The sequence below is a fragment of the Loxodonta africana genome, chromosome 25 (genome assembly GCF_030014295.1).
Source record: "Loxodonta africana isolate mLoxAfr1 chromosome 25, mLoxAfr1.hap2, whole genome shotgun sequence".
Classification (NCBI taxonomy): domain Eukaryota; kingdom Metazoa; phylum Chordata; class Mammalia; order Proboscidea; family Elephantidae; genus Loxodonta; species Loxodonta africana.
This window is the reverse complement of record NC_087366.1, coordinates 19,369,758-19,392,171: the sequence shown is the minus strand read 5'-3', so window position 1 is coordinate 19,392,171 and position 22,414 is coordinate 19,369,758. Positions and strand designations below refer to the sequence as shown.

Genomic DNA, 22,414 nt, shown 5'->3' with positions numbered 1-22,414 from the left:
CTGATGAGGCCAGGAGCCCTGGTGGCACAGTGGCCTTGGAAACGCTGTGGGGCATTTCTACACTGTCCTGTAGGGTTCCTATGAGTTGGAACTGACTTGACGTCAATGGGTTTTTTTTTTGGAAACTGAGGACAGGAGAATGCATGACTCCTCCAGGTTGTAGGACTGGAGTTCTTTGTGCTCTGTTGTGTCGGCCTTCTCATTTGTTCCTGTGGTTTGTGTGAACCTTGTGTGTCCTCTCTTTGATTATCATTTCTCTTGCCAATTTGTGAAAGATGGCGGTAGGTATTTTTAACCATTTACTAGTGATGCTCTTGACACACATTGAGGGTGACTTAGCCTCATTTGTAAAAATGGACTAATAACACCACCTACTTGTTAGAATTAATTGAGTGTTAAATGTAATAAATGCATTAATAATGTTCACATGGTGTTTGGCACAAAGCAAACATGTAATTCGTCATTATTAATGTGCTCCATAAAACTGCAAATCTAGTTGGGGACACATCTTAAAAGATAATACTAGATAGCACTGGGTACTGGGGAGTATGAAGCAACTGTTGGGATTAAAAAATCTCATGTATGGAGTGATAATTAAGTAGTGTTTTCATGCTTTTATGTTTCAACTCTATTTAGGAAGCCTCGATTAGAGTTGGCCCAGACCCCTCTGCGTGTCCAGTGCTATGAAAGGATGATGTACAGTGGGTAGAGCACAGACTGTGGATGCAGATGGACTTGATTCTAGTCTTGCTTCTGCCATTTGCTACTGTGTGACCTTTGACAGGTCTCCTCTGGTATAAAATTCCTTCATTTCCTTGGGTATAAAAGTGAATCACAGTACTTCCTTTGTTATGGGATTGGAAGGGTTAAATAAGGTAGCGGATATAGAGCAACCAGTGCAGCACCTCCTGTGTGATCCGCGCTCTGTTTCCTTTTTCTTTCCTCTGGCACTGACGGCTTGACACATTTTGGTGCCTCCTCCTCTCCATCTCCACCGTACCTGTATGAACACGTGGCTTTATCAAAGCTGGTGTATTTATTGCCCACTGAACAAGTCCCACTGTCTTTCATGCCCTGACATGAGCTTTCCTTATCCTTGAGGGCTTATTCAACTCCACCTCCACTCACCTCATTCATTGATCTTGCCCTCCTCTCCCTCCTACTGATTTTCTTCAGTATCTCCCATTTGGCACTTACCCACCTCTATGGGGCAGCATAAAGTAACCTTGGAAGTCATTTAATCCAGCACCATCATTTTACAGATGAAAAAATTTAGGTCCAGGGAGATGGTGAAGGCCTAAAATCGGGCTTCTAGACTAGGGCTCACTCTATGACTCTGTGCACCATCTCTTTTTATGAGCTTGCAGACAGCCAACCAACCAACCAGCTGAGCAACCAAGGATCCAGGTAAACCAAACCCAGAAATAGGAGGTTGGGTACCCAACCCTGTACCTCACAGGGCCAGAGAGGTTCTTCTGGGTTTACATCTTGCTCACAGGCTGTGTACATATTTTACTAGTAGATAGTAGGTGTAGGTGTAATATTTGAGTGATTCTATTTTATTTAAAATTGCAACAGGAATTAATAATCACACGATTACTAAGCACCTACTATGTACAGAGCTTTGAGGACTGTGAACTTTATAAGAAAGTATATTCTTTTGGGGAGCTCACAGCCTGCTTACCATGGGGATAAGGCAAATTCTCACTGAGACTGAGCGTTTTTGAACTTGCTGAATTGTTGGTTTTCCACAAGGACTGAGGGGACAGATTCAAAGAAACACAGATTGGTGCTCACCTAGTTTTCCCCCTGTCACCTCTCTAAGAAAAGGTATTTGGTACTGGCAGACCTGTTTGTTTATATTGCAAAGCCACGGTGGTGTCTGCCTCATGCTTTCAGGATATTCCCAGGGACTGTATTTGGTCCAGTCTCATTCCTTACCACTCCGTTAACCATCTATGGTGGGTAAACAGGTTTTGTGATGCAGGCCCCTCTCCAGTGTGACTAGGTTGACTGTCTCTCTGGAAATTTCCTGAACCACCCCAAACCATATATACATTTATTTAAAAATTTTAACAGCTGTCAAGCTGAAGCTTAAGCTGGAGCGTTTAGGAAGTTGAAGATACTCTCTTTGGAAGTTTTTCTTCTTAGATAAATATTATGTGCTCTAACAAAACATCATATGTATATATATTTTTTATATTCAATTCAAAACATAAGAGCTGAATCAATTGAAAGGCATCTTTGGAAGAAATCTTCTTGTTTGACAAATAATAGCAAACCTCATCTTTTTCTAAAAATACAGTTTATGTCATTGAGTATACATGTGACCTTTCTAAAAAGAGTCTCTCATTCTCCCTCTTACTTTCTCTTTTTAACATGGGAGGACATTTATTTTTTTCCTGTGATGTAGTTTTCCAAAAGTTTATCACTGTTAGCTTCTTCATTTCTGTTCTAAATTTAGTAAATTCTTGAAAGTGTACTTAAAGAGGCAATTTAAGGATTTTTATCTCAAGCGTGTTGATGGTGTGGTTGAGTGGATGTGAGCTTTTGCTCCACTGTCGTATTTCATCCCATACGAGTGGGAATCAACTCGACAGCAGTGGGTTAGAATAGGGATGTTAGAGTTGACTGAATTTTACAAGGCTTGGGAATTTTGTACATCTTTGTATCTGTCTGCTTTTTGAAAATGAATACATTGCTCTTTGTGGTGAAGACTCCTGTGATGTTATTATAGTCTGCTTGGCAGATGCACATTTAAGTCTGGCCTTTTTTCTTTCGCAGTTATTTGCTGATAGAGAGCCATATTGTTTTCCACCCTGTGTTGCTCATTGAAGTAAAGAATGATGGTGTTGGTGATTTGGGAATCTAGTGTGAATCAGTAGAAAACACGCCTCAAAGGATTCTGGTTTAAGTTTTCTTGTTCTTATACCTTTTTCCCGTAGTATGTTCTTATGGCTCAATAGGTAAATATTTTATCTTTACTTATGTTAGTGTTTCTTGTTAATCAAATTATCTGCTAAGACTGTTTACGTAGACTTGAAGTATTTCTTATGTCTGTGGGTGTGGGTGTTCTAAGTACCTCCCAGAAAAACCTCCAGGAATTTTTGCCCACCTACTTGGTTTTCCTGGAGGGTGAGAGAAGGTGATTAATGAAGGGGAAAGAACTCACAAAAAGCTACCAACAAGAAGCTACCCACATGTTTACATTTTTTAAAAGGTAGAATCCATCAGCTGCAAATCTCAGCAGCCAAGGGTTCTTAAACCAAGGTAATGTCTATATATTGTTTTTTAACATGTAAACTTTTCTTCTCTTGGAAGAATTCTCACAAAAGATTTTCTTGAATGATAAATGCTAATATGACAAGATCTGTTTTTGTTAGTGTCTCGGTTCACTGGACGTTGAACATAGGTAGTTGCTTCCATTGTGTTTCTTGTATTATCTTGTGTATTTTCTTAGAATCCCCTGGTGGTGAATCGTCTTCCAGTTCAAGTCTTCACAAGCACAGCATCCATGCTTACAGGAGGCAGTGTTGGCAGAGTAAGAGACATACTCAGGGATCAAGAGCCCACTGAGATCATCATTGCTGATGATTTTGTTAACTCCAGCTCTGCTTCCTGGTTTGAGAGATGTTCTGAATCAGTGTTGATGGATGGACTGTTAATAGGTTCGATTATGGTGGGCCAGGGGATCCCAGAAATCACATTGGCCCACTTACCCTGTTATATGCCAAGATTTGTGGTTTGTATTGGCCCAAAGTGTGTAATGGGAGATAATGGAAGTGATCTGAGAAACTAGCTGGTCTAATTCTTCATTTTAGTTAAGGAAACTTGGAGCAAGAGTGAGTGACTTGTCCAGGGTCAACAACTAATTTGTGAAAGCCCTGGTAAACAATTTACAAGGTAGGTTAGATAGAAGACACACAGATGTGGAGCAGTGAGAGAATAAGAAAAGTACCATTCAGGGTAGAATTATGTATAGTTTAATGGAAAGAAAAGGAGCCCTGGTGGCGCAGTGGTTAATCACTCTGCTGCTAACTGAAAGGTTGCGGTTTGAACCCACCAATGGGAGAAGGATGTGGCAGTCTGCTTCCATAAAGATTATAGCCTTGGAAACTCTGTTGGGCAGTTCTGCTCTGTCCTGTAGGGTTGCTGTGAGTTGGAATTGACTCGATGGTGATGGAAATGGAAGGAGACCACAGGATCCACAGTTAGGGTTGAATGCCATCTACCACTTATACCAACCAAACCAAACCTGTTACTGTCGAGTCAATTCCCACTCATAGTGACCCTATAGGACAGAGTAGGACTGCCCCATAAGGTTTCCAAGAAGTGGTTGGTGGATTCGAACTGCTCATCTTTTGGTTAGCAGCCAAGCTCTTTACCACTGGGCCACCTATTCTATATTTTGTCAAGATATTTGATTTTTCTGACCTGAAGTTCTTTTATCTTAGAGATGTATGAATTGAATGAGATGACATGTATGAAATGTCTAGTACAGTGCCTGGAACATAGCAAGTGCACCATAATGGCAGCTGTTATTGTTCTGGTAGTGCAAGGAAGGAGGTGCGAACTCTGTTGATATTGAGAGTTCTTCCGAGCAAGCCTTTAAAACTTCACACCTGATCAAGTCACTGTTGGGTTAAAAATCACCCAAGTTTCCTTACTGTGTGTCTACAAGTTCACGCCTACATGATTGTGCCTTTCCAGCTTTACTTCCTGTACTCCAGTCTTGCTGAGTCTCTTGCAGTCCCTGGAACATGGTATGCATTTTCATGTTATAGCAATTGTCCCTTAACCCTATCCCCCACACTTATTATTCATCCTTCAAGACCGAGTCCAAACCCCATGTCTTCTTTGAAGACTCTTGGACCATGCTCTCCTCACCTCTTCCCTTCGTTTATGGTGAATCACTGCTTCAGTTGTGTTTCTGTGGTACCCTATGCACAGTATTAGAGCACTTAAACTGTGTTCTCTAACGATTTGTTTACATGTCTGACGCGTTAAATTATCGTTAACTTCTATGAAGACAAGGACTAGGTCTTAGTCATCCTTGTATCCCTAACACTAGATTGGTGCCAGACGCATAGTAGGTGCTCAGTTAATGCTTGTTTGAACGGATGGATGGATGGATGAGTGAAAAACACGTGAAGGACATCTTACGTTGCTATAACAGCACAAGCAAAAACAAGGATGCAAAACTGGCATTATTTTGATGAAAAGAATGAGGCATTTTAACTGGAAAGAAGGATTTGTGTTGAGAAGTAGGCCTGTGTAAAATAGAGAAAGGAAGATAGGATCACTTCGTGGAAGGCTTTGAATATGAGCGGAAGAATTGAGGTGTGTTATAAAAGGGAACCATTTTAGTTTTTTGTCAGAGAAGTGATGTAGTAACATGATAGAGTTTCAGGAAAATTAGTCTAGTGACTGGATGGTTTGGAGTGAGGAAAAATTTGGATCCTGAGATACTAGTTTAAGTTACTGCAGCAATCCAGATGGGGCTGGTATTAGGGTAGTGTCAATAAGAAAGGCAAGAGGAGAGCTGCCTAAACAACAAACCACAAAACTCTGGCAAACTGGTTCACTTTTTGATTTTTCATCCTTTGGTTTACCAAGTTTGTTTCTCCAAAGTAAAGTCCATTCTATTTGAGTACTTTTGGTATTAGAGTCTAAGAACTCCACCTAAATCTTGAACTTTCTACTATGATTTTTTAAAGCAGAACAGAAGTTCTTTCTATCAAAAGCTCTCGTCTTTAGATGGTTTTTTTTTTTTTTTTTTTTGGTTCAGGCTCATCTCTGCTGGGCTGTGGGCCCAGAAGGAAACTTGGGAAATAATTTTTCAGTTCTCTTTGGCATTTACAAGATGTTCCTATAGTCTACTTATTATAGCATGGCTTCCTGACGTTTTGTTATGGTTGTTGTTGACAGTGTTTATTGGAAAACAGCATCTATATCTTTTTTTTTTCTTTTTAGTGCCTGTATCTTTTAAGTTTTATATTCCTTTGAGATACTCCTATAAAATCTTTTTTCTTGGATTAAAAAATATCAAAAGGAATTCTAATGAAAAAATTGATTTTACTTAGAGATAGAAAGTAGAATAGGGGTTACCAGGGGCTGGGAGGATGGAAAAATAGGGAGTTATTGCTTAATGCGGTCAAGAAAAAGTTTTGGACATAGGTGGTAGTGGTGATGGTTGTAAAACTTTGGGAATGTAATTAGTACCACTGAGATATGCAGTTAAAATCAGTTTTGCTCTGTGAACTTCTATATTAAAACGTTAGTGATCTAATTGATATGTTAAAAAAAACCAGACGCGTTGCCGTTGAGTTGATTCTGACTCATAGTGACCCTTATAGGACAGAGTAGAACTGCCCTGTAGGGTTTCCAAGGTGTGGCCAGTGGATTCAAACTGCAGACCTGTTGGTTAGCAGCCAAACTCTTAACTGCTGTGCTTGCAGGACTCCTAGCTGATATATTAGTATACCTGATTTTCATTTAATTTTAAGGCCATGTAAGACAGGAAGGACTAATATGAGTGCCTACACTGTCCCAGTCCTTGGTACTAAGTGCTTCAGAGACATTATTTATATTGAAAATATAACCTGGACAACACCTGGCAAATATTAATAATCTACTTCATGAAAGAAATTAAGGCTTTGGGCAATTAATCAATTTGTCTTAACAAGCGTTATTGGAAAGTTGCAGAGAAGAAAGCTTAGATCTTTCTGAACATGGTGTCACTTGACTCTGCCCGTAGAACCTGTCTGTTTGGATATAGCAGCTCTCAAACTTCCTTGGTAACAGAACCCTTTATCCAATGAAATTAAACTCCCAATACATAAAACAGGTAAGAGTAATGTGCGAGTATATATGTGTATTTTATTTGGTACACTAAATTTGAGGTTGCAAGTTATGTTTCAGTTTTCTATCAGCTTAGCTGATAACACATACATGTATATTGTTTGCAAAATAAAAAAGAGTTCAAAGTCATATGGATAAGAAAATTCTAACAGCTTTTTAACTAGCTCTTCTTGCAATTTCAAAAAAAAAAAAATTTCAAGGCAGGGTTTAAATTGAGCCAGAAAACTCGAAAGAGAAGAAGTAGGAAATTTTGTTATAAAATTGAATTACTAACTCTATTTAGTGACATATATATTACTTGTCAAGTTGATTTGGCGGGGGGGCGAGCAGGAAGTTAGTGAATGAGCTCCACATTCAAGTTCATTGTTTGGCAGAAAACAGTTTTTGAATGTATCTTGTACCATTTTAAGATGTTCATGTTGTTGTTGTTTTGTGCCATTGAGTCAGTTCCGACTCATAGAAACCTTACAGTTACTTAAAAGAAATCAAAAGCCTGTCAGCTTTTCACTTGAAGTCTCAGGATAGTCAATTTCATTTTACTTTACATGTTGAGTCCAAACTGGTACTTTTTTGCAGTCCTTGGTATATTAAGATCAGAGCTTGTTTGCAGGGATAGGCAAGTTAATGCATCCGTGTTTTATTTCAGAGATTTAATTAATGGAATTATTCAGTCAAAAAGTGATTTTTAAAAATCTCATTAGAAATAGTCAAACCAGCACATTGTCCCAGAGCAAATAGCAAACTTTGGCGTGAAAAAAAATTGGAACTGCTGTATATGGGTGTAGATAGTCTGAAATATGAGCACTTCAAAGATGTCTTAGTGAAATGGACAGGTTGTACAGCATTATCCGTCACTCTTTGGGAGATGCAGACATCTAATGCTTATTATTGACTACTATTTTACATTTCAGCAGCTGCTTTTGCAGGAACCATACTATTCCTGTGACTTTTCCAGTCATTGTTTTAGGCAGTACGGCATGTGTCATTTCTTGTAGATCTTCCTAACATTTTTTTATGCAGACACATTTTAGCAAAAACAAGCGCTGATGGAGCAGGACAACTGTGGGATGCAGATCTCAAATTCTCGTAAAAAAGACCAGGCTTAATGGTCTGACTGAGACTGGAGGGACCCTGGAGGTCATGGTCCCTGGACCCTTTGGAAGCTCAAGACTGGAACCATTCCTGAAGCCAACTCTCCAGACAGGGATTGGACCAGACTATAAGATAGGTAATGATACTGGTGAGGAGTGAACTTCTTGGCTTAAGCAGACACATGAGACTATGTGGGCAACTCCTGTCTGGAAGCGAGATGAGAAGGAAGAGGCAGGCAGGAGTTGGTTGAATGGACACGGAGAATACAGGGTGGAGCGGAGGAATGTGCTGCCTCATTAGGGAGAGAGCAGGTAGGAGTACATAAAAAAAAAAAAAAAAAAATTTTTTTTTTTTTTTACATGTAAATAACTTTCTGTATGAGAGACTGACTTGATTCGCAAGCTTTCACTTAAACCACGATAAATAATTTAAAAAGCAGGGGAGGGGGAGAAGCAAGATGGAGAGAGACAAGCCTGTCTCATCAAATTGAATTGTCATGATGAGTTTAGCTAATTCCAGGCATTGACTGAACTCAAGGGCAATGGATGCTCTTGTTTGAAATCTTTCCTGGGTGACATTATAGTATAATGCTATTGATTTTATTTCTGTAATAGCTTGCTCATCCATCATACCTGACAGTGTCAATAATTAAAAGATTATTAAGATTTTTCTCTTTGATAATGTTTGCCTTTCATATAGTTTATTCTGTGATCCGATAATTTACTTTGAATGACACAGTATTTAAATTTTTATTGTCAGACAGTAAGACTGAAACTTTAAATCTGTCTTAAGGTATCATGTAGCAAAGTGAATAAGCTTTAAATATTATTGCAGAATTGGGTCTTTTTTAAGTTAAATTTTATTTATTTTGTTGAGAATATACACAGCAAAACATACACCACTTCAGCAGTTTCTACGTGTATCATTCATTGACATTGATTACATTTTTCAAGTTGTGCAACCATTCTCACCCTCCTTTTCTGAGTTGTTCCTCCCCATCAACATAAACTCACTGCCTCCTAAGGTTCCTATCTAATTTTATGAGTTGCTGTTGTCACTTTGATCTCTTATAGTTTTTTTTTTTTTTTTTTGCTTAACTAAGATAAGTACTTTGCACATGTATTTTTTATTGTGCTGTAAAAAAAACAAACCAAACCCAGTGCCGTTGAGTCGATTCTGACTCATAGTGACCCTGTAGGACAGAGTAGAACTGCCCCATAGAGCTTCCAAGGAGCGCCTGGCAGATTTGAACTGCCGACCCTTTGGGTAGCAGCTGTAGCACTTAACCGCTACGCCACCAGGGTTTCCATTTATAGTGACTGAAGATGTTTGAATGGGAAATAATGAACTGAATATTATGCTTTTTCTACTTTGATGATGCTTGTTGAAGGTGCTAGTCAAAATTTATAGCACAGTCTGTGGATTTCGGTAATAGAAACTTGGGTAGGCTTGATTTTGGCATGCTTAGGGAGTGTTGGACAAGGATTAAATCTCTGCTTTGTCGCTTAAGGGTGGTGTGATCTTGAGCTCTTAACCTTTTTAGGTCTTTCCTTAAACCTCCAAATAAGGTCCTTTCCAAGAATAACTCTCCATGATTCTGGGAGTTAACCTTGTAGTCTTAGGGTATTTGAAATGATAACAAGGTGGTGGGTCATACTTAAAAATTTTGATAAACCAAATTATTGGAAACTCTATTAATTACTGATTAAGCTTTAGGAACAGTAATTTTACCCTGAGCCAAAGGGAAACATCAGTAATAGTCCCATTTTAGAGGGTTTTAATAGGGAATGGCTTTGTTGTTGTTAAGTGCTGTTAAGTCGGTCCCGGCCATAGCGACCCTGTGCACAACAGAACAAAACGCTGTCTGTTTCTGCGCCATCCTCACAGTTGTTGCTATGCTTGAGCTCATTGTTGCAGCCACAGTGTCAATCCATCTCATTGAGGGTCTCCCACTGTTTCTCAGACCGTCTACCTTACCAAGCATGATGTCCTTCCCCAGGGACTGATCCCTCCTGATGACATGTCCAAAGATTGTGAGACGTAGTCTCGCCATCCTTGCTTCTAAGGAATGTTCTGGTTGTACTTCTTCCAAGTCAGATTGTTCATTCACCTGGCAGTCCATGATATATTCAATAATCTTCACCAGCACCACAATTCAAAGGCGTCAGTTCTTCTTCCATCTTTCATCTTCATTGTCCAGCTGGGAATGGCCTGGTAGTAAGTTTTTTGTTTTGTTACTTTTTTTTAAAATTTAAAAAATCATAGTTGAACTCTACCTAGTTTGTATGTTTTTTAATGGATATTATTGCATTTATTTATACTAATATTTTATAAATCAACCAGCCATAATACTATTATTACCATAATGCAACAAAATACAAAACACCTTTCTACAAATATTCAAATAATGCGCAAGTAGGAGTTATAGTAAAACAGAGCAGAATGGTGGAGCAAATCAATGAAGCTCCTTATGGCTTAACCCTTCACCTTAAGTTGTTTAGTAAGTAAAGCCTCCCAATCCTGTAAAATACAATTAATCCTTCATCACATCTTTGTACTTTTAGTTCCTATGCTTGAGGCTAGATCCTAAAGATATCCAAGATAGTATGATATCTAGTTATCTATAACCCAGAAAATAGCCAGAGACATATTTTATCATGTTGTCCAGAGCAACCAATGTAATCTGTCAGGACGCTATTAATTGAAACCTCTTTGAATAAATGCCAATCATATCCCTCTGTCCCAACCTATACAATAGGCACAGTGAAAACCAGGATATCAAGGCAGAGACTTATAGCTCTAAAACAAGGAGTCCTTCAAGAAGGGAAGTAATACAGCCTCTGCCTAGATTGGTATTGAATTACGTACCTGTCTTCACACATCTTCAGGTTATATGTTCATGGAGTAATTTAGGAATAAATCTATGTTTGTGAGGCCTGTAGGCCACTGGCAGGATTTTGCTGGAACTGGACCTGGGACAGCAGGAGTTGCTCTCTACAGTTCTGCAATTGATTGTTCCAGGCCTGGTTGTTCCAGGCTTGGTAGCAACCAAGCCTGGCAGTTCCAGGAATGATTGTTCCAAGACTGATTGTTCTAGGTCTGGTTGCTCCAAGCCAAGCTGTTCCAGGTCTGGTTGCTGCACATTGGAAGGTTTCCAGAAGGAAGGCATCACTGGCGATAGGAAGGGTAGAGGTCCAGGTATTCGGTAGGTGCTGAGACCTGAGTCACACTATTGCTATTCTTTGATGACTGGTGTTTTTCTGCCACCTCTTACAGTTCACTCCCTGGTTCTGGAATCAGATCTTAACCCGTTTGTAGCTAAGGTTCGGGACTTCAGAAAGTTCCTGCATCTGCTAGAGGCTCAGGTATTTCTGTTTCTGAAATCTGTCTTTGAGTATGCCCAGCTGGGTCTGAGAGAACGGTTCTGGCCTTCTATTTCTTGCCCTGGCCCTTACCTTCCTTCTTCCCTGTGCTCTTCTCTACAGAAGGGGGCAGTTTTACCTTGGGACTTGGGAGAATCAGGGCTATCCTGAATAAGCAGATCCGTGAAGGAAGAGGAGAGACAGCCTCTGAGTAGAGTGCCTCAACAGATGACATTTACAAGGATGTGCAATTTTCTTCAGCCCCGAAAATTGTAGATATTGGTGAAGAGTCCTTAGAATCGCATGCTTCGGGCAGGCTTTGGGGGTAGCTAGATCCACACTCATGTTCTGCAGTAGAAGGAAAACAAAACAAAACAAAAATCAAAGACCTAGACTGTGAGAAAGGCCAAGTCAGACTTAAAGGCTGAGTGGAAAATATGAAGATCTTCAGATAGAAAAGTGTTAAAAGGCTGGGATAAAGGGAATTGCCTCAACAGCAACAGGAAAAGACCAGCCCAATCAAACAAGATGTCTAGTTTATGTATTTTAAAATTTATTATGTGCTTTAACATCACAGGAAACCCTGGTGGCGTAGTGGTTAAGTGCTACGGCCGGTAACCGAAGGGTCAGCAGTTTGAATCTGCCAGGCGCTCCTTGGAAACTCTCTGGGGCAGTTCTACCCTGTCCTGTAGGGTTGCTATGAGTTGGAATGACTCGACAGCACTGGGTTTGGTTTTTTTTGGGGGGTTCACATTACACACTGTACTGTGCCTACTGTATTGCATATAACAGCAACTTCTGAAGAACTGGGGGAGCGGTTTTAGGCTCATTGCCAGGACTTTAGGCCCCCCTATATACTGGCATTTTAAGCTTGTCTTTCTTGCCAGATTTTCAAAACAGCCTTGTATGTGTCAGACAACAATAAATACGGTTTTTCATTACAAATGTACTAAAGCATGTTCAAAGTATGACAGTTGGATAGCTATTCATCAAGATCTAGAAAACCTAATTATCAAAGAACAGAGTTTAAGGCCCTCCTGTGTTTGGGCAATGGGAGATTTGGGAAAGGTAAAAGTCAGCCATGGCCTTTGAGGAGATGGCAGTCTGGTTGGAGGTGTATATTCTTTTATTTCTTCTTTTGCTTCAGTGGAATTTGCGGAGGGAGGGGAATGTATGTTGAATTGAAAGCTTGGAAGAGGTATAGCATAAAAATAAAACTATGCAATATAGTGTGCTGATTATCACCTATGATGGGAGTATGTACAGGATTATACAAGAGTACAAAAAGGGAGATAGAACTCAGCAGGTGTGTGTGTGTGTGTATATATATGTGCGATGGGGAGTCAGATGTGTCAGAAAAAGCTTCCTTCTAAAGGTGAAAGTGATTGAGAGAAATATAATGCGGGTAGACAACCCAGACAGCTGTCTGGTAGATCGTAGTTGTATACAGGAGAACAGTAGGAGGCACATCAGCTACTCTGAGTTAGAGCAGAGAATGGAGTTCTCCCACTGACACCATGGATCAGCCTTGGTGCTGCTTCCTGGGGAAATTAACCTTGTCTTCAGAATGCTTCCCCAGGCAGCTACCAGCAGAGGATCATCATTGAATTAGATGTAGAAAGTGACAGGGAGGGCATTCCAAGTAGACCGAGTAGCATGAGCAAAGGCACTGAGCCCCAAAAGAGTGTCTCAGCTGAGTAATTTTAATAGTTTGGGATGGCACAGTGCCCGGTACCTGATAGACTCTTCATAAATAATTACTCCAAGAATGATTGAATGAATGCATAGATGAATGAGTGTGCTGGATTGTAGGGCATGTGTAGGATTAGGTAAGTATTTCGACTTCGTGGTGAAAATCTTTTATGCCATATGTTCAGGAGTTTTTCTTCTGTCTTTCTCTCTTTTTCCCAGAGTGCTTTAGGAAATTATTTCAAGATTCTGAACAGGGGAATGAAATAACCAGATTTGTATTTTCTAAAACTTGGGTCATTTTATTGCCTAATAAATCATCTGTCCATAGCCCCTTTATGAGGCATATACCTAGTCGTAAAGTTCAACCTGTTATTCATTAGTTATACTCTTAGCAAATTATTTAATCTCTGGACCTATTTCTTTGGCTGCAAATGAGGTAGTTAGATTTGAGGACCCTTCTCCACCTTAGAAAGGAACAGGGACCTGTGTGTCAGCTGGGGGTCCAGAACTAAGAAGTGCCTCTGTGGGGTTCTGTTATTCTGGCTCTTAGTGTTACTCTGATCTGTTAGAGAGCTTGGATGCCTGGGGTGCCCTGTGGATGCCCAGATGTTTCTGGGATGCTTCCTGCTCTGGGTGACGGCAGCGTCTGTGCTTTCATTCTTTGTGGTCTGGGTCATGATCTCATGAGGATACCACCATTTGTATTTATTTGGTCCCTTTGATCTCTGGGGTGGTGAGTTGAAAGTTCCTATTAGACTTTTTTATAACTAATAAATGCTGTATCTAGTTGGTAATTAGGAAAACTGTACTCTCTGGGGGTGGTTACAGGAAAAGGGATACATTGATACTATTTTCTTTAAGAAGATAAGCTTTTAATTTAGGGATTTTTTTTTTCTTACTTGAATTTGCTGGGGTGTTTCTAAAAATCAGGAGTCTCTGGGTGGCCCAAATAGTTAAGGGCTTGGCTACTAATAGAAAGGTTGGTGTTTGAATCCACGCAGAGGTTCCCTGGAAGAAAGTCCAGGCAATTTACTTCTGAAAGCACACAGCCATTGAAAACTCTACATGCACTTCTACTCTGAAACATGTGGGGTCGCCATAAGTCAAAAGCAACTCGATGGCAACTGGTTTCATTCCCCCCGCCCAAAGTGTTAATTGGGAGTTCTCAGTTACCCCACAGTAATGCTACTCTTGGTAGATTTCTCCTGTTAATATGTAAAGAATTGCTGGACAGGTGGGAAGGGTAATTGAGCAGTGAGTAGGGGTGAGGTGAAGAGAAATCCTACAGAGGTTGGCTGATCGGATGATACAAATGTGGGATTGTGTGCTGATGTATTGTGGTGGTCTGCAAGTTTGTGTGGGAGACACTTGTTCTCATTTCCTGTTTCATCATAGCCTGCCACCTGCTGTGTTGCTATACAAAGTAACAGTACTTTTTTAAAGATTGCTGTTTAGGAAATCATGTTTTTATGTCAGGAAGCTGTTTTTTTTTTTTTTTTTGTCCCACGAAAGGCTGGTCCAGGAAACGTCTCTCAAGCCTCTAAATTTGAAAGTTGGTGCGTCTGTATGTGTGTGCATGTGCGTATGTGTGTGTGTTGTCTAGTTAGGGAACTGGGGATTGATGCAGGAAGGGAGATAATGAGTAACTCGCAATGAGTGTGTACAGCTGTTTTGTCTACACGTGGGTGAGGAAAACACTTCACACTGTGCTCTGTAGCTGTTACTCCTGACTTGAAAATTGAAACTGTATCCAGATAATGATAGGACAGCCTGTATTTGTTTTCATCTGGACACTAGGAAGATGTAGCTGACAACCTTGGCGGTTGCTGTTTGAGGCGCATGAGGTGTAGACCCTGTATTTGGAGCAGAAGCTTATTCATCCTACACATGGCACAGATGTCTGGGTGAATATAGGGAATTTGTATGTTTTTTAAAAGATTTAAAAAATACCTCTTGAGAATTAAAGGGACTTCAGTTTGGAAACCCTGGTGGCATAGTCGTTAAGAGCTACGCTGCTAACCAAAAGGTCAGCAGTGCAAATCCACCAGGCGCTCCTTGGAAACTCTATGAGGTAGTTCTGTGCTGTCCTCTAGGGTCGCTATGAGGTGTAATCTACTCGATGGCAATGGATGTGATTTTTTGTTTAGTTGAGAGCTAAGAACAGGTAGCATGTGGATAAAGTTTGAATTTCTAAACTGTTTTAAGTCTGCTATGTGGAGGTGCTTTTTGTGGAAACGTGACTGGGGTGAGTTTTGAGTGTAGATGAAATCTTGGCTACAACACAGTCGAAAGACTGTGAGTCTTAAAAAGTCTTAGGAACATTTAATTCAAGTGGTCCTTGCAGGGTCGGCAGACACCTCTTGCAGTTTCTTGTACTCCAGAGGCCCTGGCTGACTGTTGTGTATAATCTGCTTCATTTTAGGTCCTGAGTTAACAGCTAAGGATTTCCTCGTTCCACTGGTTTTTTACACACTGTATTCCTTCTGCATGAGGCTTTGGTGGTTCAATGGTAGAATTCTCACCTTCTACCCGGAAGACTCCGGTTTGATTCCTGGCCAGCACACCTCATGTGTAGATACCATCTGCCTGTCACTGGGAGCTTATGTGTTGCTATGATGCTGAACAGAGCTTCCTGACTAAAACAGACCAGGAAGAAAGGCCTGGCAATCTACTTTGGAAAATGAGCCATTGTAAACCCTATAGATGACAACAGTCCGAATTATAACTGATCATGAAGATGGAGCAGGACCAGGCAGTATTTAGTTCCATTGTGCATGGCGTTGCCTAGAGTCAGGGCCAACTTGGAGGCAGCTAACAACAACATTCCTTCTTCAGAGACCCTCCTTTGTGCCTGTGGTCATTTCCAAAGAAGCTGGGAATGGTGTAAGAATTTTCCCACATTACTCAGGTGTGGGGAATGAATGTCTTTTAGGTAGTGCAGGTTAGAGGGCAGAGTCAGCTAAATGTCATGGTAGCATTATTGCAAGGAGTTTAAGTAGCATTAAAACTGAAGTTTTACCTTTTAAATTCCCCTGTGATCTTCAGTGTCCTTCCTCTTACTCTCATTTTGCTGTTGCCTGAAGTACACTTCCTTAAGTCAAACTATGAATCAAATATATATGATAACCTTTTTTTTTTTTAATTTAAATACCGAGTGCCGTCGAGTCAATTCTGACTTGTAGCGACCCTATAGGACAGAAGATGTTCTTTGACCATGTGATGAAGGAATACAGAGGCAATTTACCTCATTTTATATGAATCAGATATCTAGGAGCCAGTCCTCAACTTTTGCATGAGTTGGTTATGCTCCCAAATATGAAACTGTGATTTGCTTTGTAGAGGTTTTTTTTCCATAAAAATTACTAAATATAAGTCAGCCTCCAAAATCTGTCTAATCTGTAGCATATATAAACTGGTATTAACAGTGCTGAAGTGATACTACATTTATATATAAAACACAGTGGACACTAGAAATAAGCTCACTATTGATTTATATCTTTGATAATACATTACGTTGATGAATCTTTTAATTTTTACCGATCAGGTGGGTGTAAAATGGTATCTCACTGTACTTTTATTTTTTATTTCCCTGGTAAAAAGGCTGAGTATCTTTTAGGTTGTTTACTAACTAAAAATGTTTTCTCTAATCCTTATACTTTTGACTTCTTTTTCTTACATTATTGTGCTGGCTAGAGTCTAAATTATAATATCAAAGAGTGAGGCATCATTGTTTCACAAGGGAATTTTCCTTGTTATTGATTATGTTTTTGTTAACGACTTGTTTTGTCTTTTTATTTTCTGGTCAATACTGTTTATCGTTTTTAGTTTGTTAAAATTTTTATCATGAAAGAATATTGAATTTAATCAAATTATTATTTTTTTTCTGGGTATTTTTCTTTGCCTTAATTACATAAATGTGCTTTAAAAATTGTCGAACCAACCTGGCATTCCTGGAATAAGCCCAACTTAGATGTATTATTTTTGATTTTTAGAAATATTTAAAAGTTACTAATTTTTAACATTACTAGAGATGACTTCTGCCTTTGGCAGTGTTCAACCAGGTACTTAGAACAGTTTTTATGAGATTACAAAAACCATCTTGAAGAACTAAAAGGAGTTTCTGGGTAAAATCCTAGGAAAAGGGAGGAACCACGGAGGTAAGCCTGGAGCTATTAACAGTAACTACAAAACAAAGATTTTGGTAGCCTTAGAATCAAAGTTGAGGGCCTTTCAAAGGTAGGGAGTCTCATAGCTTTCCCAAACCTTTCAGTTGAGACCTTAAATGGCTTTCGTCTTCTAGGTAACCAAAAACCAAAACCAAACCCACTGCCATTGAGTCGATTCTGACTCATAGAGACCCTATAGGACAGAGTAGAACTGCCCCGTAGAGCTTCCAAGGAGCGCCTGGCGGATTCAAACTGCCGACCTTTTGGTTAACAGCTGTAGCACTTAACCACTACGCCACCAGGGTTTCCCTTCTAAGTAAAACCAAAAAACTAAACCCAGTGCCGTCAAGTCGATTCCGACTCATAGCGACCCTGTAAAGGGAAGTGTAGGTACAGGTAGTCCCTGACTTACAAGGGGCCTCTCTTCTGATGACAGACTCCTCTCTTAAGTCAGTTCTGACGTAACTTGAATTCCTCTTTTTTTTTTTTTAGTTTTCATTATTATTGCCTTTTATTATCAGTATCTTTATAAATCTGATCTTTGAACATCTGCAAGTGAACACCTGAGAATAACATCAGCAAATATGTGCTGCAACATTTTATGTAGTACACATTGCTAATGATAAAATGTAAAAAAAAAGAAAAAAAGCCAGACGGTCTTAAGTGTGGTTCATTGTAACTTGAATACATCATAAGTCGGGGACTACCTGTACACCATCCTGCAAACAGACTTGGAGCCAGCTTCGTATCACCTGGATAATCCGGGAGCCCTCAGCCTTGAACGTAGATTAAGGTGGAGCCAGTTTGGTGTCACTCTCAGATGTCTGGCATAATAATTGAACATTCTGTCTGGGCCTCAAATTATTCATATATACGTGTATTTGTTTTTTTTCATATAACGTCCAGCACATAGTCAATCAGGCATATAAGAAAACAAGATACAATAAGAGAAAACCAGCAAAATAATAGACGCAAATTTCCAATACTGAAATTATTAGACATAGTTTATAAAATATTTATGTTCAGTATTCTCAAATTAAAAAAAAAAGACAAGTTTGAAGATTTCATCAGGGCATTGGAAACCATGAAAAAAATGGCAGATTAGAAAACAACCACGTAATTCTACAACTAAAAAATTACGTTGCTAGACTGAATTTCCAGGACTTTTTCCATCTATAATCACAAGTGATAATTGGCCTGTAATTTTCCTCATTCATCCTTCCCTTATCTGATGTGGTGTAAAAGTTATACTAGCTTCATAAAATGAGTTGGAAAGTATTCTATTCTCTGGAAGAGTCGTAAAGAGATTTAATTGGAATTAAGTTTGAAATTGAGTTGGATACAAAGTAATAGTCATGTGTATATTTTATAGACTTGCAGGCTGTACATATAGTATGTCTTGGTCATCTAGTGCTGCTATAACAGTAATACCACAAGTGGATGGCTTTAACAAAGAGGAATTTATTTCCTCAGAGTAAAGTAGGCTGAAAGTCCAAATTCAAGGTGTCAGCCCCAGTGGAAGCCTTTCTCTCTTTGTTGTCTCTGGAGGAAGGTCTTTGTCTTTAATTTTCCCAGGAGCTTCCGAAGAGCTTCCCAGGTGCAGGGACCCCAGGTCCAGAGGATGCCCTTTGCTCCTGGTGCTGCTTTCTTGGGGGTACAAGATCCCCACTCTCTGCTTGCTTCCTTTTCCTTTTATCTCTTCAGGGATAAAAGGTGGTACAGGCCACACCCCAGGGAAGCTCTCTTTACCTTGGATCAGGGAGGTGACCTGAGTAAGGGTGGTGTTACAATCCAACCCTAATCTTCTCAACATAAAATTAAAATCACAAAATGGAGGACAACCACACATCACTGGGAATCATGGCCTAACCAAGCTGATAAATGCATTTTTTTGGTTGACTATATTCAATCTGTGACACCTTACTTTTTATAAAGAAAAGTGATGAATAACTCTGCTGGCCTAGTGGTTAAGTGCTATGGCTGCTAACCAAAAGGTCAGCAGTTCAAATCCACCAGGCGCTCGTTGGAAACTCTATGGGGCTGTTCTTCTCTGTCCTACAGGGTCGCTATGAATCAGAATCAACTTGACGGCGTTGGGTTTGGTTTTTGGTTTGGTTCTTATGCTCTTATACTCCTAAACTCTACTCAATTTAGAAAAGTTTGAGTATTCAGTCTAAAAACGGTATTTGCATGTGTAAAACAGATGCTGTTTGTCTAAAAAGTACATTATAAAAGTTCACCATACAGTGTGTGGTTCACCCTTGGATCATTAATAGAAAACAAAACAATAAGGCAACTTACCCCAAAACCAAAGCCTACTGCCCTCCAGTTGATTCTGACTCACAGCCACCCTCTAGGGCAGAGGAGAACTGCCCTGCAGGGTTTCCAAGGGTGTAATCCTTACGGAAGCAGACTGCCCCATCTTTCTTCACTGAAGCTGCTAGTGGGTTCCAACCACCGACCTTTTGGCTAGCAGCCAAGCATTCCCCCATTCTTTACAGGTTCCTGGTCTAAAGCTGGAACTGTCAGGTTGTAGAAGACTTCAGTCCAAAGAGACCTGGAGAAGAGAGGATGTTTTCTGTATGAACATAATTGTACAATAATGTTGAGCTCCATGTTTTACAGAAGCTAAGGAGGCTAAGTGCATTTTCAGGGAAGAGCTGGATATAGAACGCCTTTTCCCTCTACTCTGTTGCAGAGGATCTTGACACTTTATGAGTTAGAAAAAGCTTCTCATTCTGGCCTGGTAACTTTATGCTTTTAATCCCCACAATCTTGTTGGAACTAATGAGAAAAAATTGGAAAATTCTCTGTTCAGTGCTGCAAGAATGAAAGGTGAAACTTCACCTAGTAACTGAAACCTCTTCCATTTAACTGCCTTGGATAGACAGATTAGCCTTTATTTCATTTAGTTTTAAAAAGAAAACTTATTTCTTGCCAAATTCAAGCATAACCTCTGTCCCTCTTAAGTCTAAAAGAATTGTGCTAAAACAGATTTGTCCACTGCTTATACTTTTCTTGTCTAATGGAAAACATTTTCCAAAATAAGTACATTTGAGCAAGAATGAAAGAATGTTAAGTTAGTTAGGAAGGGAACTCTCATATTATCGCAGAGTTCTATCTGATGTTTGAGTCCGTTCATAATCAGGGGCTTTAAGTGGCTCTGGCCCTGTAGTCGCTAAACTTTTAGGATTAAGCACACTAAATTCGATGGCACTGGGTTTCTGGGTTAGTAGTCAGATATTTCTGGGCATACATCTGTAATATATGTATATTGACTTACTTGTAAATAATACAAATATGTGCTATCCTAATATGTATGTTACAACCACAGGCAATAGAAATTTTAGAAGCATGAACAAAACTAAATAGAATTTCTGATATTTTCTTCCTACACATTCCAATAGATCATTTGGTGTACTTATTTTGGATATCAATGATCTGGCCTTTCCATCTCCTACCTGTACTTTCCCCAGAGGTAGGGAATTTGCAATTTCCAGAGATAATGCATTTCAGGTATGATGTGAATTTGTATAGAACAGTGATTGGAATGAATAGCTACAAGAATTGAGTGGAGAAGAACTTTCTTAGATCTTGGGAGAGTTTTTAAAACTTACTTCCTTTAAAACAAATCCCCACATTCTGGGTGCCTGAACTGTTTGGGTTTGTGGCTTTCAGCTGCCTCCTGTGTGGAGAGAGGAAGGGCAAGAGATAGTACAGGAACAGTTTCTTAATCTGCAGGCACACTGGGACGTATGAAATCAGTGGATTCGACATGGTGCTGTCTGGCCAGTTTCTATAAATGTTTCTGCAGCAGTCATAAGCAATATATCGTAAAACCTCATTCTGTCATTTTTCCGGACCTTATAGCTATGACTAAAGCGAGAACTTTAATTTCTTTCCTTAGCAATTGCTTTTCAACGGTGAAGCTATAAATATGCCTCCACAGTGGTAAAGAAGGACGAAAACGAGGAATCCATTCACTGTTTGAAAGGCTGTGTGCTTTCCAGGCCTTTTGGTGGTTGTTAGGCTCACTTCATGTTAAAGCCTTAAGCACTCTTTCATTTGCCCTTATCCCTGAGTAGAAAAGAAGGAAATTTTGACTAACTTTTGCCTTTTTTTTTTTTTTATAATTAGCAGTAAAGAACAAATGAGTACTGTCATAGAATTTTTTGATGAGAATTACAAAACATGAGGAGAAAGTCCTTTGCTTCACTAAGGCTTTCTATCACTCTATTCATTTGTTTGGGGACAATGGTGGTTCAGTGGTAAAATTCTTACCTTCCATGAAAAGACTTAGGTTTGGCTCCTGGCCAGTGCACCTCAGCACAGCCACCACCTGTCAGTGGATGCGTGCATGTTGCTATGATGGCTTCAGTGGAGCTTCCAGACTAAAACAGACTAGGAAGAAGGGCCTGGCAATCTGTTACTTAAAATCAGCCAATGAAAACCCTATGGATCATGGTGGTTCGATCTTGTTGTGCATGGGTCACTGTGAGTGGGGGGCAAATCGAACACCAACATTCGTTTATCATCTTTTGCCATCGTTGTCCGTCAACTTGGGAAAGGCTGGAGATAGTTGTGTTGATTCTTACCCAAGTTGATGTGTAGGGTGGGTTAGGCAGGAAAGTTAACCTCTCTCTTCTCTTGTCCAGTGATGGTGGGATATAAGTCTTCACATATCAGTATTTCAGGACCCATTGTAGACCTTTCGGAAGAGAGTGTCCCCAGACCATACTTCATCTAATACCACATTACAACGATAGCAGCTCGCTACTTTTTCTTCTTGCTTTTCTGCCATCTCAGTTGATAATTCATCATGTGACTGTATTCACTAATTGTAGGTTTGACCACCAGTTATTAAAGCTTTAATAACATTTTTGACCAAAAATCACTTGGTATTTGAAATATTTGCACACATGTGAAAAATTTAAAAATGCTTTTTTTCTTAGATACCCAGTATGCCCCCTCTGCCATCTAATAACTTTCCCTAAATATTTGTTCTTGTTCTTAGCTGCCATGCAACTGGTCCCGAATCATGATGACCCTTGCACAATGTGAACAGAGCATTGTGACCCACAACGTTTATGGAAATAGATCTCCAAGCCTTTCTTCCTAGTCTGTCTTTGTCTGGAAGCTCTGCTGAAATGTGTTCAACATCCAAGCAAGATGCAATCCTTCAGTGACAGACAGGTGATGGCTGCAGATGAGGTACACTGGCTGGGAATCGAACCCAGGTCT

At 39.8% G+C, this 22,414-nt stretch overlaps 1 protein-coding gene and 1 pseudogene across 1 annotated transcript in view; one reads left to right on the top strand and one right to left on the bottom strand.

Annotated features, from left to right (window-relative positions):
* The window catches only part of LAMC1 (laminin subunit gamma 1), a 128,402-nt gene that overhangs the window by 36,083 nt on the left and 69,905 nt on the right, over nt 1–22,414 (top strand). The gene's annotated exons all lie outside the window — the stretch shown is intronic.
* LOC104845991 (homeobox protein NANOG-like) lies at nt 10,875–15,576 on the bottom strand (annotated as a pseudogene).